This window comes from Salmo salar, chromosome 22, assembly GCF_965601325.2.
Source record: "Salmo salar chromosome 22, fSalSal1, whole genome shotgun sequence".
Taxonomy (NCBI): domain Eukaryota; kingdom Metazoa; phylum Chordata; class Actinopteri; order Salmoniformes; family Salmonidae; genus Salmo; species Salmo salar.
In genome coordinates this window covers 36,896,554-36,909,276 of record NC_138312.1, presented here as the reverse complement: position 1 = coordinate 36,909,276, position 12,723 = coordinate 36,896,554, and positions in this window count along the sequence as shown.

The window sequence follows — 12,723 nt, the reverse complement described above, 5'->3', positions numbered from 1 at the left end:
AGTTCTCATTTACAATTGCGACCTGGCCAAGATAAAGCAAAGCAGTTCGACAACATACAAAAACAGAGTTACACATGGAGTAAAACAACATACAATCAATGATACAGTAGACAAAAATAAGACTATATACAATGTGAGCAAATGATGTGAGGTAAGGGAGGTAAAGGCAAAAAAGGCCATGGTGGCAAAGTAAATAAAGTATAGCAATATATGACAATTTTCTGGGATCTTTTATTTCAACTCATGAAATGTGGGACCAACACTTTACATGTTGCATTTATATTTTTGTTCAGTATATTTGGCATCGGTCAAATGGGCAGGTATGTAGGAAATGTTCCCCATTCAGTTGTCAAAATGTGGGTTGGGACAAGCATGCATTGGCAGGCAAGCTGGAGAAGTGCGAGCAGGCCTGTGTATCAGTGCAATTTTGATGGCCAACTACAAGCTGAAAAAGTTTGAGTGTTTATTTACTATTCCCTCATTAGATTTGAGATCATCTCGCTCTGGCTAACAGTTGTTGATGTGCATAGGCAACTGAGTGAGAGAGAGCATACCTTTCAATGGTTGTTTGATCAATTGGACTGTAAAGTTCCCAAATATAAGAGGACTCCTGTGGTAGTTACCTATTTGCAGAAATCCATTTAAGTGTATTTTGTGGCTTTTGGCGAGTGCTTTCAAATGATCTAAAGTCACGCTGTTGCCACTGCCTGTAAACATAGTCCAGATCAAGGTGAATGATGGCAAGCCTGTGTGGCAAATGGCTTATTTGCATATAGGCCTACTGTAACTCTGATTGGCTATGTCTGTGTAGACTCTGGTCCTGGACAAGACAGATGTTTTTTAATAGGCTTTATTTACCGCAGTGTCTATTACCGTAATTTCCGGACTATTAAGCGCACCTGAATATAAGCCGCACCCACTGAATTAAAAAAAAATGTTTTGAACATCAATAAGAGCCGCAGGTGCCTATAAGCCGCAGGTGCCTACCGGTACATTGAAACAAATGAACTTTACACAGGCTTTAACGAAACACGGTTTGTAACAAAAATAAATAGGCTTTAACAAAGCACGGCTTGTAACAAAAAATAAAATTTGCAGTAAACAGTAGCCTACCAAGAAAGTCATTGGTCACTATCTTCCTCCTCCTGTGCACTGAAACCACTGAAGTCATCTCCTTCGGTGTCGGAGTTGAATAGCCTCAGAATTGCTTCATCCGATATGGGATCGTTTTCATTGTCACTCTCGTCACTTTCATCCGGAGGCAAATCCCCCGCTGAGCCCTCTTCAACACGCAGCAGTCCAGCCTTTCGAAACCCGTTGATGATAGTGGATTTTTTGACAATGCTCCACGCTGTCAGGACCCACAAATTTGAAAGCGGGAAAAATCCATATATTAGCCGCGTCATTGATTAAGCCGCGAAGTTCAAAGCGTGGGGAAAAAGTTGTGGCTTATAGTCCGGAATTTACGGTAGTTGTCCAAACACACCGCCACTTTCCCACTCTATATTGCTATAGAATTTTCACAAATGCCTTACTCTAAGTCATTCCCAAACATTCTATAAATGTATGAAAACTACCATATTTAAGTGCTTGCTTAAAATCTAAAAAAGGTGTCATTCTTCCTGTGGGTGTACAGCGGGGTGGGGAAAGTATTTGATCCCCTGCTGATTTTGTATGTTTGCCCACTGACAAAGAAATGATCAGTCTATAATTTTAATGGTAGGTTTATTTGAACAGTGAGAGACAGAATAACAACAAAAAAATCCAGAAAAACACATGTCAAAAATGTTATAAATTGATTTGCATTTTAATGAGGGAAATAAGTATTTGACCCCCTCTCACTCAGAAAGATTTCTGGCTGCCAGGTGTCTTTTATAAAGGTAACAAGCTGAGATTAGGAGCACACTCTTAAAGGGAGTGCTCCTAATCTCAGTTTGTTACCTTTATAAAGGTTACCTGTATAAAAGACACCTGTCCACAGAAGCAATCAATCAGATTCCAAACTCTCCACCATGGCCAAGACCAAAGAGCTCTCCAAGGATGTCAGGGACAAGATTGTAGACCTACACAAGGCTGGAATGTGCTACAAGACCATCGCCAAGCAGCTTGGTGAGAAGGTGACAACAGTTGGTGCGATTATTCGCAAATGGAAGAAACACAAAAGAACTGTCAATCTCCCTCGGCCTGGGGCTTCCATGCAAGATCTCACATTGTAGAGTTGCAATGATCATGAGAACGGTGAGGAATCAGCCCAGAACTACACGGGAGGATCTTGTCAATGATCTCAAGGCAGCTGGGACCATAGTCACCAAGAAAACAATTGGTAACACACTACGCCATGAAGGACTGAAATCCTGCAGCTCCCGCAAGGTCCCCCCTGCTCAAGAAAGCACATATACATGCCCGTCTGAAGTTTGCCAATGAACATCTGAATGATTCAGAGGACAACTGGGTAAAAGTGTTGTGGTCAGATGAGACCAAAATGGAGCTCTTTGGCATCAACTCAACTCGCCGTGTTTGGAGTAGGAGGAATGCTGCCTATGAACCCAAGAACACCATCCCCACCGTCAAACATGGAGGTGGAAACATTATGCTTTGAGGGTGTTTTTCTGCTAAGGGGACAGGACAACTTCACCGCATAAAAGGGACGATGGACGGGGCCATGTACCGTCAAATCTTGGGTGAGAACCTCCTTCCCTCAGCCAGGGCATTGAAAATGGGTCGTGGATGGGTATTCCAGCATGACAATGACCCAAAACACACGGCCAAGGCAACAAAGGAGTGGCTCAAGAAGAAGCACATTAAGGTCCTGGAGTGGCCTAGCCAGTCTCCAGACCTTAATCCCATAGAAAATCTGTGGAGGGAGCTGAAGGTTCGAGTTGCCAAGCGTCAGCCTCGTAACCTTAATGACTTGGAGAAGATCTGCATAGAGGAGTGGGACAAAATCCCTCCTGAGATGTGTGTAAACCTGGTGGCCAACTACAAGAAACGTCTGACCTCTGATTGCCAACAAGGATTTTGCCACCAAGTACTAAGTCATGTTTTGCAGAGGGGTCAAATACTTATTTCCCTCATTAAAATGCAAATCAATTTATAACATTTTTAACATGCGTTTTTCTGGATTTTTTTGTTATTCTGTCTCTCACTGTTCAAAAATACCTACCATTAAAATGATAGACTGATCATTGGTCAGTGGGCAAACGTACAAAATTAACAGGGGATCAAATACTTTCTTCCCTCACTGTATATGGACAGCATTTAATACGATTTCATGTTGCTAAAACAGTGTCAATTCCATTTTAATTGCACTATTCATGCAAAGGATGAAAAAGTGAGTGAACATTATTTAATATATGGGTTACATGGACAAAATCAGACCTCTGAAATGAAAATGGATGGCCCTCCCTTCAGTAAATATATTTTACCTAAACCCTCCCTGAATCCCTTAAAAAAGGTGACCCTCCCCTAAACCCAAAATAATAATTAAAGCAAAGTGGATAGCACAGAACATGGATAGCATCCTTTGATTTTCTCTGTCCCCTATCCTCCAGGCCGGCTCGGTCCTCCCCTCCTGCTCCGTGGCTCGACGACTCACTACGAGCTCACAGAACAAGGCTCCGGGCAGCCGAGCGGAAATGGAGGAAAACTCGCCTCCCTGCGGACCTGGCATCCTTTCACTCACTCCTCTCTACATTCTCCTCTTCTGTCTCTGCTGCTAAAGCCACTTTCTACCACTCTAAATTCCAAGCATCTGCCTCTAACCCTAGGAAGCTCTTTGCTACCTTCTCCTCCCTCCTGAATCCTCCTCCCCCTCCCCCCCCCCTCCTCCCTCTCTGCGGATGACTTCGTCAACCATTTTGGAAAGAAGGTTGACGATATCCGATCCTCGTTTGCTAAGTCAAACGACACCGCTGGTCCTGCTCACACTGCCCTACCCTGTGCTTTGACCTCTTTCTCCCCTCTCTCTCCAGATGAAATCTCGCGTCTTGTGACGGCCGGCCGCCCAACAACCTGCCCACTTGACCCTATCCCCTCCTCTCTTCTCCAGACCATTTCCGGAGACCTTCTCCCCTTCCTCACCTCGCTCATCAACTCATCCTTGACCGCTGGCTACGTCCCTTCCGTCTTCAAGAGAGCGAGAGTTGCACCCCTTCTGAAAAAACCTACACTCGATCCCTCCGATGTCAACAACTACAGACCAGTATCCCTTCTTTCTTTTCTCTCCAAAACTCTTGAACGTGCCGTCCTTGGCCAGCTCTCCTGCTATCTCTCGCAGAATGACCTTCTTGATCCTAATCAGTCAGGTTTCAAGACTGGGCATTCAACTGAGACTGCTCTTCTCTGTGTCACGGAGGCTCTCCGCACTGCTAAAGCTAACTCTCTCTCCTCTGCTCTCATCCTTCTAGACCTATCTGCTGCCTTTGATACTGTGAACCATCAGATCCTCCTCTCCACCCTCTCCGAGTTGGGCATCTCCGGCGCGGCCCACGCTTGGATTGCGTCCTACCTGACAGGTCGCTCCTACCAGGTGGCGTGGCGAGAATCTGTCTCCGCACCATGCGCTCTCACCACTGGTGTCCCCCAGGGCTCTGTTCTAGGCCCTCTCCTATTCTCGCTATACACCAAGTCACTTGGCTCTGTCATATCCTCACATGGTCTCTCCTATCATTGCTATGCAGACGACACACAATTAATCTTCTCCTTTCCCTCTTCTGATAACCAGGCGGCGAATCGCATCTCTGCATGTCTGTCAGACATATCAGTGTGGATGACGGATCACCAGCTCAAGCTGAACCTCGGCAAGACAGAGCTGCTCTTCCTCCCGGGGAAGGACTGCCCGTTCCATGATCTCGCCATCACGGTTGACAACTCCCTTGTGTCCTCCTCCCAGAGTGCTAAGAACCTTGGCGTGATCCTGGACAACACCCTGTCGTTCTCCACTAACATCAAGGCGGTGACCCGATCCTGTAGGTTCATGCTCTACAACATTCGCAGAGTACGACCCTGCCTCACACAGGAAGCGGCGCAGGTCCTAATCCAGGCACTTGTCATCTCCTGTCTGGATTACTGCAACTCGCTGTTGGCTGGGCTCCCTGCCTGTGCCATTAAACCCCTACAACTCATCCAGAACGCCGCAGCCCGTCTGGTGTTCAACCTTCCCAAGTTCTCTCACGTCACCCCGCTCCTCCGCTCTCTCCACTGGCTTCCAGTTGAAGCTCGCATCCGTTACAAGACCATGGTGATTGCCTACGGAGCTGTGAAGGGAACGGCACCTCCATACCTTCAGGCTCTGATCAGGCCCTACACCCAAACAAGGGCACTGCGTTCATCCACCACTGGCCTGCTGGCCCCCCTACCTCTGAGGAAGCACAGTTCCCGCTCAGCCCAGTCAAAACTGTTCGCTGCCCTGGCACCCCAATGGTGGAACAAGCTCCCTCACGACGCCAGGACAGCGGAGTCAATCACCACCTTCCGGAGACACCTGAAACCCCACCTCTTTAAGGAATACCTAGGATAGGATAAAGTAATCCTTCTAACCCCCCCCCCCCCCTTAAAAGATTTAGATGCACTATTGTAAAGTGGTTGTTCCACTGGATATCATAAGGTGAATGCACCATTTTGTAAGTCGCTCTGGATAAGAGCGTCTGCTAAATGACTTAAATGTAATGTAATGTAATATGCAGTTTTAGAAACTGTTCTTCATTCTGTAAGCATTACATAGCAACGTGTAACTTTTGATAGAGCAAAGTGCCGAGGGTTAGAAGGTTGAGGGTTCGCAGACCACCGTGGACAAGAGTAGGGGTGGATAGATATCCTTTATAGTAAAAGCATTGCATGAATCTATCATCGTATTTGCAGGTCCGGAAAAAAATAGCCATCTATACACATTTCATGTAATTTTACATATTAGCAGAATCTTTTTTTAATACAACACAAATTACAGGCTAAGAATAGACAGAGGTAGGCCTTGGGTGTTCATTTCTTCATTGCCAAATCAGTATGTCTTGTTTGCAACTAAACTGGCCCTGTTTGCGAATAATTAAAACTGTGATCATTAGGAATCTGAGCATGGTACTTTCAAAAGTTAGTCCTACCTTTCCTCCCCCCTGTCAGAGTAGGACTACCGATGCAGAAAAACGTCAGCTTTAACTGCTGGATACTCTTCTTCCGTGGCTTAACACAACCAGAGAAGGTCACAAGTGTTTCCCTAAAAGCTGTCTGGGTTTAAACCTCTATTGTACAGAAAGTGAATTGCTTAATCAATTGATAGTGACAGAATTGGATTACTTCCCAAGCAAAGTCAGCCTCTGAATGTCAAAGAAACAAAATAATGATATCCCCATGTGCATCGGAGTCACGTCTTTCCCGGATATTTTACAGCTTGTTTCTAGCTTAAAGCATCACGGACCAAAACTCTGTTATAGATTACTTTATATAATCCGATCTGTTTTATTTTCTTCAAGATCTTTAACTAACAAGGGGTAGGCCAGTGCTTTTTGACATTTTTGAACTTGGCTCTGTGCTTCTCCAAGAATGCATTTCGTAGCCCATAGATCATTTGATTGAGACCACACTAAATAGCCTATAGGGCCAATTGATAGTGTGCCCAGCAAAGATCAGAGATGAGGGGTGGCATCAGGCACACATCGATATATAGCCTAATAAGCAACTCATTCTAAAACAGAGACATTTTGAAATGTAATCAATTACAAATGACATGATCCCCCCAGACTACGTTTAAAATTTTTTAAAAAAAAATACTAAACCCTCCCCCTTGACTGAAATATTAAAAGCATGACCCTCCCCCATTTTCCTCCAGATTTTGATCCATCCCTAACTGACACAGATACAACTTTAATGCAATATTTTTGCTCATTTTATAATAGCTGTGGGTGGCTCTTAAAATATCATCTTGGGGTGGCACTGTGGAGGATGGATCACACCACCACGTACTGCCATGGGACTGCACCAGCTGGAAATAAGTATTTGGCCCCTTTCTAATTCTCTACTTTTGCATTTGTTTTTATACTGAATGTTATCAGAGCTTCAACCAAAACCTTATTCTAGAACATTCTTCCAAAAGTCTTGATGATCATCCAGGTGCTTCTTGACAAACTTGAGTCAACTTTTTAGACATGGGTACCATTATGCCTGGCGAAAACCAAAACACTGCATTCCAAAGTAATAACCTCTTCAATCTAAGCCTACTAGAAAATGTGTGCCCTCAGGCCTGGAGGGAAGCAAAAGTCATTACGCTACCCAAGAATATTAAAGCCCCCTTTACTGGCTCAAATAGCTGAACAATAAGCCTGTTACCAACCCTTAGTAAACTTCTGGATTTTTTGTTGTTGACCAGATACAATGCTATTTCACAGTAAACAAATTGACAAGACTTTCAGCATGCTTATAGAGAAGGACACAACAAGCACAGCACTTACACAAATGACTGATGATTGGCTGAGAGAAATTGATGATAAAATGATTGTGGGGGCTGTCTTGTTACACTTCAGTGCAGCTTGACGTTTACCGATCATAGTCTACTGGCTGGAAAAACGTACACTACCGTTCAAAAGTTTGGGGTCACTTAGAAATGTCCTTGTTTTCCATGAAAACATACATGAAATGAGTTGCAAAATGATTAGGAAATATATTCAATTTTTATTTAACTAGGCAAGTCCGTTAAGAACAAATTCTTTTTTTCAATGACGGCCTAGGAACAGTGGGTTAACTGCCTTGTTCAGGGGCAGAACGACAGATTTGTACCTTGTCAGCTCGGGGATTCGATTTTGCAATCTTTCGGTTATTAGTCCAATGCTCTAACCACGCCGCCCCAATATGTTGACATGGTTATAAATAATGATTTTAAATTGAAATAATTGTGTCCTTCAAACTTTGCTTTCGTGAAAGAATCCTCCATTTGCAGCAATTACAGCCTTCCAGACCTTTGGCATTCTAGTTATCAATTTGTTGAGGTTATCTGAAAAGATTTAACCCCATGCTTCCTGAAGCACCTCCCACAAGTTGGATTGGCTTCATGTGCACTTCTTACGTACCATACGGTCAAGCAGCTCCCACAACAGATCAATAGGGTTGAGATCCGGTGACTGTGCTGGCCACTCCATTATAGACAGAATACCAGCTGACTGCTTTTTCCCTAAATAGTTATTGCATCGTGTGGAGCAGTGCTTTGGGTCATTGTCCTGTTGTAGGAGGAAATTGGCTCCAATTAAGCGCTGTCCACAGGGTATGGCATGGCGTTGCAAAATGGAGTGATAGCCTTCCTTCTTAAAGATCCCCTTTATCCTGTACAAATCTCCCACTTTACCACCACCAAGGCACCCCCAGACCATCACATTGCCTCCACCATGCTTGACAGATGGCATCAAGCACTCCTCCAGCTTCTTTTCATTTTTTCTGCGTCTCACGAATGTTCTTCTTTGTGATCCGAACACCTCAAATTAGATTTGTCTGTCCAAAACACATTTTTCCAATCTTCCTCTGTCCAGTGTCTGTGGTCTTTTGCCCATCTTAATCTTTTCTTTTTATTGGCCAGTCTGATTTCTTTGCAACTCTCCCTAGAAGGCCAACATCCATGAGTCACCTCTTCACTGTTGATGTTGAGACTGGTGTTTTGCGGGTACAATTTAATGAAGCTGCCAGTTGAGGTCTTGTGAGGCATCTGTTTCTCAAACTAGACACTCTAATGTACTTGTCCTCTTGCTCAGTTGTGCACCGGGGCTTCCCACTCTTTCTATTCTGGTTAGAGCCAGTTTGCGCTGTTCTGTGAAGGGAGTAGTACACAGCGTTGTACGAGATCTTCAGTTTCCTGGCAATTTCTCAAAACAAGGATAGACTGACGAGTTTCAGAAGAAAGTTATTTGTTTCTGGCCATTTTGAGCCTGTAATCAAACCCACAAATGCTGATGCTCCAGATACTCACCTAGTCTTAAGGACAGTTTTATTCCTCCTTTAATAAGCACAACAGTTTTCAGCTGTGCTAACATAATTGCAAAAGGGTTTTCTAATGATCACTTAGCCTTTTTAAAATGATAAACTTGGATTAGCTAACACAATGTGCCATTGGAACACAGGAGTGATGGTTGCTTATAATGGGCCTCTGTACATATTCCATTACAAATGAGCCGTTTCCAGCTACAATTGTCATTTACAACATTAATGGCTACACTGTATTTCTAATCAATTTAATGTTATTTTAATGGACAAAGAAATTGCTTTTCTTTCAAAAACAAGGACATTTCTAAGTGACCCCAAACTTTTGAATGGTAGTGTATGTGTTATGGCTTTACACCCCCTGCTGTAATGTGGATAAAGAGTTACTTGTCTAACACAGAGGGTGTTCTTTAATGGAAGCCTCTCAAACATAATCCAGGTAGAATCAGGAATTCCCCAGGGTAGCTGTTTTGGCTCCTTACTTTTTTCAATCTTTACTAACGACATGCCACTGGCTTTAAGTAAAGCCATGAGGTTGAGCAGATGAGTTCGTTTCGGAATGGGTAGCAAGGAATAAGTTAGTCCTAAATATTTACAAAACTAAAAGCATTGTATTTGGGACAAATCATTCACTAAACCCTAAACCTGAACTACATCTCGTAATGAATGTGGATGTTGAGCAAGTTGAGGTGACTAAACTGCTTGGAGTAACCCTGGAATGTAAACTGTCATAGTCAAAACATATTGATACAACAGTAGCTAAGATGGGGAGAAGTCTGTCCATAAGTGCTTCTCTGCCTTCTAAACAACACTATCAACAAGGCAGGTCCTATAGGCCCTAGTTTTGTTGCACCTAGACTACTGTTCAGGAGTGCGGTCAGGTGCCACAAAGAGGGACTTGGGAAAATTGCAGTTGGCTTAGAACAGGGCAGCCGGCTGGTCCTTAAAAGTAAACAGAGAGCTAACAATGACATCCATGTCTATCTCTAATAGCTCAAAGTGGAAGAGAGACTGACTTCATCACTACTTCTTTTTGTAAGTGGTGTTGACAAGTTGAATGTACCGAGCTGACTGTTTAAAATACTAGCACACAGCTCGGACACCCACGCATACCCAGCAAGACGTGCCACTAGAGGTCTCTTCACAGTCCAAGTTCAGAACAGACTATGGGAGGCGCACAGTACTACATAGAGCCATGACTACATGGAACTCTATTCCACATCAGGTAACTGATGCAAGAAGTAGAATCAGATGTCTTTATTTTTTTAAGGTAAAAATACACCTTATAGAACAACGGGGACTGTGAAGAGACACACAAATGTACAGACACATGCATACGCACACATTGTGATGTTGTATGGTGGTATTAAACATTTAGTATTGTAGATATGTAGTGGTTTAATAATGTTATGATGTACTGTTTTAGCTTTTGTTTATGTAATGTAAGCGCTTTAATAGGTTGGACCCCAGGCAGAGTAGCTGCTGCCTTTGCAGCAGCTAATGGGGATCCCTAATAAATACAAATACCAATGTTCAAGCATGGTGATGGTAGTGTGATGGTTTGGGGATGCTTTGCTGCCTCAGGACCTGGATGACTTGCCTTAATAGAAGGAACCATGAACTGTATCAGAGAATTCTACAGGAGATGGTCAGCCCATGTGTCTGAGCTGTAGTGCAGCTGGGTCATACAACAAGACAATGATCCAAAACACACAATCAAGTGTACATAAAAAGGGCTAAAAAGCAATACATACGTTTTGGAATGGCCTAGCCAAAGTCCAGACCTAATCCTAATTGAGATGTGGCAGGACTTTGTTTGAAAACCAACAAATGTTGCTGAGTTAAAGTGGTTCTGCATGCAAGAGTGGGCCAAAATTCCTCCACAGCGATGTGGGAGACTGATCAACTACAGGAAGCATTTGGTTGCAGTCATTGCACCTAAAGGTGGCACAACCAGGTAAGCGTATATTTAATTTGATTTTCTTTAACCTTTATTTAACTAGGCAAGTCAGTTAAGAACAAATTATTTACAATGACGGCCTACCAAAAGGCCTCCTGCGGGGATGGGGGCTGGGAATAAAAAAATTACAATATAAATACAGGACAAAACACACATCGACAAGAGAGAACACAACATAAAGAGTGTAAGGAGGCAATTACTATTTCACACAGAAGAATTGGGTGTTGCATAACTTTGTTAATGAAATAAATAAGTATACAGTGCATTTGGAAAGTGTAAACCCCTTGACTTATTCCACATCGTTACGTTACAGCCTTATTCTAAAATGTTTTCAATTACATTTTTCCCCCATCAATCTACACACAATGCCCCATAATGACAAAGCAAAAACAGGTTTTTAGACATGTATTTTTTTTATTTAACCAGGCAAGTCAGTTAAGAACAAATTCTTATTTACAATGACGGCCTACCGGGGAACAGTGGGTTAACTGCCTTGTTCAGGGGCAGAATGACAGATTTTTACCTTGTCAGCTCAGGGATTCGATCCAGCAACCTTTCGGTTACTGGCCCAACACTCTACCCACTAGGCTACCTACCGCCCCCCAATTTACTCAATTTATAATTGATCATGTATTATAAATAAACGAATACCTTACGTAAATAAGTATTCAGACCCTTTGCTATGAGATTGGAAACTGAGTTCAGGTGCATCCTGTTTCTATCGATCATCCTTGAGATATTTTTACAACTTGATTGACCTGTGGTAAATTCAACTGATTAGACGTGATTTGTAAAGGCACACAGCTGTCTATATAAGGTCCCACAGTTGACAGTGCATGTCAGAGCAAAAACCAAGCCATGAAGTCGAAGGAATTGTATGTCGAGCTCCGAGACAGGATTGTGTCGAGGGACAGATCTGGGGAAGGGTACCAAAAAATGTCTGCAGCATTGAAGGTCCCCAAGAACACAGTGGCCTCCATTATTCTTAAATGGAAGAAGTTTGAATCCACCAAGACTATTCCTAGAGCTGGCCGCCCGGCCAAACTGAGCAATCGGGAGAAGAGGACCTTGGTCAGGGAGGTGACCAGGAACCCGATGGTCACTCTGATAGAGTTCCAGAGTTCCTCCGTGGGGATGGGAGAACCTTCCAGAAGGACAACCAGAAACCACCTCCAACAGTTTGAGAATTTGGCAGTACGTCCAACCAGCCTCATAACCGCAGACCACGTGTAACCACATCAGCCCAGGACTACCACATCCGGCTTCTTCACCTGCGAAATCGTTTGAGACCAGCCACCCAGCCAGCTGATGAAACTGTGGGTTTGCACAACCGAAGAACTTCTGCACAAACTGTCAGAAACCATATCAGGGAAGCTCATCTGCGTGCTCGTCGTCCTCACCAAGGGTCTTGACCTGACTGCAGTTCGGCGTCGTAACCGACTTCATGGGCAAATGCTCAACTTAGATGGCAACTGGCATGCTGGAGAAGTGTGCTCTTTACGGATGAACCCCGGTTTCAACTGTACCGGGCAGACCACATGTCGTGTGGGTGAGCGGTTTGCTGATGTCAACATTGTAAACGGAGTGCCCCATGATGGCGGTGGGGTTATGGTACGGGCACAGGCATAAGCTACGGACAACAAGCACAATTGCATTTTATCAATGGCAATTTGAATGCACAGAGATACCTTGATGAGATCCTGAGGCCCATTGTCTTGCCAATCATCCGCCGCCATCGCCTCATATTTGGGATGCTCTGGATCGACAGCTTGTTCCAGTTCCCGCCAATATCCAGCAACTTCGCACAGCCA